We start from the raw sequence: 4,413 nt of genomic DNA on the forward strand, positions 1-4,413 counted from the left end.
TGACTGTTGCACCTCACTTCGGACTACATCTCCTGTCAGGCCTCACGCTGATTGCGTCAACTCAGGCGACCAATCAGCGGCTCTATAAAAGCCCCGGTCTTTCCCCATGCAAGTCACGGATTGTTGTATTGTTGCATTTCTATCGTTAGCGTTTCCTAGTTTCCTTGTTCCCAGTGTTTAGTTCCCTCGCCTGGCCCATCCCGTTTTCGACCGTACGCCGCCTGCCTTTTCGGACTCTCGCTCTTGTTTATTGGATTATTCTTTACGATTGCCTGTTATATTCCTGTCTGCTCCTGTTTTTGACCCTGCCTGTACGACCATGTCTTTGTCACGTCCTATAAATAAAAGTTTGCGTATGGATCCGCTCGCCTCTCGCCTCTCACTCGATGTTACAGCTATAGTTTGCTTTTAATAAACCTGACATTGTATAATAAATATTGTTGACAGATTGTTTATGTTCCTTCCTAGAATCTTCCATTCTAATGGCCGTGCACCAGAGTTGGGGCGTATCTCCTGTCGAAGAACATCTCTAGACATTATGAACCATATGACTAGTAAGTAATACCTTAAACATACACTACCATTCAAAAGTTTAAGGGTCAGATTTGTCATGTATTTGAAATAAGTCTTTTATGGCAACAACTGCTGCATTTTTTTGATTAAAATACAGTAAAACTGTAATATTGTGACATTACCATTTTTAAATAACTATTTTCTATTTCATTATGTTTTAAAAAGTGATCTAACCTGATTTTGCAGCATCATTATGCTTACACTGTGTCTACACTGGACGCGAGTGGCATGACACGACAAAATACAGTTGAACCCATTATAATCATTGATGCTGTCTACACTGGATGCGGCGAGGGGCGACACGACAAATCCACTACAGTAAACTGCTACCGCATTCTATTTATGACGAATTACATTTTACAATGTATTTGCATAGAAAACAGTTATTTTAAAGTGTAATAATAAACATTACTGTTTTTATTTATGATCAAATAAATGCAGTTTTCTTGGTAAACATAAGAGACTTATTTCAAAAACATAAACAAAACTGACCACAAATGTTAAGAACACAAGGGATACAAATATTAGTCCATTTATTCTAATAAAGTGCAAGAAGCTCTTAAAAATATTAACGTAAACAGACTTTTTTTTTTTTTTACCTTTGGCGATTTGTATTGTATACCAAGAATGCAATGCACAATGACGTAGATTGTTCAATTCAATTCAATTCAAATTTATTTGTATAGCGCTTTTCATACATATCGTTGCAAAGCAGCTTTACACCAAATTGACATTTTTACAATATAATATACAGATTGTCTGTCTATGCTGGATGCAAACCAGAGCGACCATTGAAAATCATTTGAACTTTGTGTCAGTACATGGTAAATATAACGCGGCATCAGTTTGCTGTCGGGGATTTGTAGTGTTGTGCTGTGCCTCATCCAGTGTAGACAGAATCACTGATTATAATAGGTTCTATCGTATTGTGTCGAATTTTGTATGCATTTTGCTCATGGTGTTAAAACTGGTATGATGCCATTCATAACTAATAGAACTTTTCTATTTCAGAGACTGAAAATCATCAATAAAACACAAGGTAATGAGAACTTATTTTAAGAATATAGTAAGACTAACAAGAATAAATAAAAATGCATCTGTGACTTCATATTGCTTCTTATTTTTCAGTGGATTGATAGCTCCAACACCAATTAAGCAGACCTGAGCAGCTGATCAAGGATCACCAGAAACTCTGCAGAACTTTGGTCCTCAATACCCAGGACTGGAAACCAGAGTTGTAAGTCATCAATCTAGCAGTCATCCTGCCTCTCTGAATTGTCATGTTTAGAACATATTTCAGGAGATCTCAACATTGTCTCTCGAGGTCCACTTACATGTGTTTTGCTCCAACCTAGTCCAGTGCGTCTGAACAAACTAATCAAGGTCTTCAGTTTAACTATAAGTTTACCTAAACTATGGGTGTGTATCTCTCAGGTCCCTTGATCATTAGTCAGTGGTTAAAGGAGAACTACACTTCCAGAACAACAATTCACAGATAATGTACTCACCCCCTTGTCATCAAAGATGTTCATGTCTTTCTTTCTTCAGTTGTAAAGAAATTATGTTTTTTGAGGAAAACATTTCAGCATTTTTCTCCATATAATGGACTGATATGGTGCCCCGATTTTGAACTTCCAAAATGCAGTTTAAATGCGACTTCAAACGATCACAAATGCGGTTGTAAACGATCCCAGCCGAGGAAGAAGGGTCTTATCTAGCGTAACGATAGGTTATTTTAATAAAAATAATACAATTTAAATACTTTTTAATGTCAAATGCTCGTCTTGTCTTTCTCATCCCGACCTCTGTTTTGTTCTGGTTCATGTCAGTTCGTGTATGTTGAAAAACTCCCATCTCATGTTCTCCCTCAACTTCAAAATCGTCCTATATCACTGTTTTACCTTTTTTGTTAAGGGTGTTTGATCTTCTTTGCATGTTCACTTTGTAAACACTGTGTCTGTACTTCTGCAGTGATGTAGGATGATTTTGAAATTATTTTTGAAGTTGAGGGAGAAAATACGATTGGAGTTTTTCGACATACACTAACTGTCTTGAGTCAGAATACACAGAGTTCAGGGAGAGAAAGACAAGATGAGCCTTTGAGATTAAACGTATTTTAAATTGTATTCTTTTAATGAAAATAACCGATCGTTTCGCTAGATAAGACCCTTCTTCCTCGGCTGGAATAATTTACAACTGCATTTGTGATCGTTTGAAGCTGCATTTAAACTACATTATGGAATTTAAAAATTAGGGCACCATATCAGTCCATTATATGGAGAAAAATCCTGAAATGTTTTCCTCAAAAAACATAATTTCTTTATGACTGAAGAAAGACATGAACATCTTGGATGACAAGAGGGTGAGTACATTATCTGTGAATCTTTGTTTTGGAAGTGGACTTCTCCTTTAAGGGATGCCTTAATCACAAAATTTTTACTGTGCACTGAAATGTGTGCTCCCTAAATAGCTGTGAAAATCAGGAAGTGTCGATGCTCACTACGTTACCTTATAGAAAGTTCTGAAGCTCAAAACTCAGAGATGCTCACAAGTCTCTGAGCTAGAGTCCAAGTCAAGTCTCTTTATTATATTAAGTCTCTGGTTATAATAAGTGTTGCATCACGCACAGCGACCCATCCAACACTGCATAGCTATATATAAGGAATTCAAAGCATGTAATATGTTATAATGACTCCTTTATCTATTAGCATACAGTATCAGCTTTGATTTTGGTATATAATCAGTGTAAACAGGCTATTGCAACATGACAAAAACACCAAAAAAACAGCGCTGTGTTTGAATGGAGATGCGCAGCGGCTCAGTTGTGACTTGTTTCAGACTACTTTTGACGACGAAATAGAGCAAAATCAGGCAATAGTGTTATAGTCAGACAATGTAAGTCACTTAATAATAACATCGTTTATTTAACAGCTGTATTAAATCAGTATCTCATTTACAAACTCCCTTAAAATTAGTAAAAGCTTTGTGATATCGCGAACTAAGCTTTTATAATCAACGACGCTGTCTATACTGTCACTAATCAGTCTCTTATTTACACTCTCTCTGTGTAACACTCTACACTCTACACACACTCTACACTTTATGAAAGGATTCGTAAAATGTATGTGATACATTACTGAACGTTGCAAAAACACGTAGAAGCCTTTAAATCTCCCCTGAGCGCAAACACAAATATGCTGATCGGGTCAGTCGCACATGATGCTCGTTTTTTGTTCGTTGTCCTCTCATGTGTGGCGGCCGCGCCTAAAATAAAATAAAAAATAAAAAAAATGTGTGGCCGCGCCCGCGCGCAGCAGATACACGTCATGTGTTACCTGGGCAGGTTATAGGTAACGGAGGCGGGGGGGATAACAGCGAGCTCATCAGTTGTTTCCTAAAAATAAACATTGTTCACGAGTCCCGCACCTGGAGCCCGAGTCGAGTCTGAAGTCACTGTGTGTGCGACTTAAGTCTAGAGTTGTGACGTTCGCGAACGAACCGATTCTTTTGAACGGCTCATAAACATGAACGATGGGAACCGAGTCGCGGCTGGGGGGAGCCGTTCTTTCTGTCGTTCTCTTTTTCCTATGCGTGTTTCACACAGATGCACACAAATTAGCTCCTCCGCGAGACAGAACAGTTATAGGGGGAGGGGCGCACCCAGCGCAGGGGTGCTACTGCCTAATTTTAAAACTTTAAATATTTTTTGCTTTCTATCAAAATGTTCTTGTGTGATAACAATGTTCTTGTGTGGAAGTGTTTGTAGTAAAAGCTGTTTTGCACAGAAATTCATTGCAGCCGGCTTTGTTTTTGATGTTTATTTGTGAGTAGGTACTGTAT

General features: G+C 38.0%; 1 long non-coding RNA gene across 1 annotated transcript; it reads left to right on the forward strand.

Moving 5' to 3' along the window:
- The first annotated feature begins 451 nt into the window (after positions 1 to 451).
- On the forward strand, positions 452 to 1,922 carry LOC127171067 (uncharacterized). The gene is made up of 3 exons (XR_007828454.1): positions 452 to 554; positions 1,585 to 1,612; positions 1,702 to 1,922. It is a non-coding gene; the product is annotated as an uncharacterized LOC127171067 (long non-coding RNA).
- The last annotated feature ends 2,491 nt before the right edge of the window (positions 1,923 to 4,413 follow it).

The sequence above is a fragment of the Labeo rohita genome, chromosome 9, assembly GCF_022985175.1.
Source record: "Labeo rohita strain BAU-BD-2019 chromosome 9, IGBB_LRoh.1.0, whole genome shotgun sequence".
Classification (NCBI taxonomy): Eukaryota; Metazoa; Chordata; class Actinopteri; order Cypriniformes; family Cyprinidae; genus Labeo; species Labeo rohita.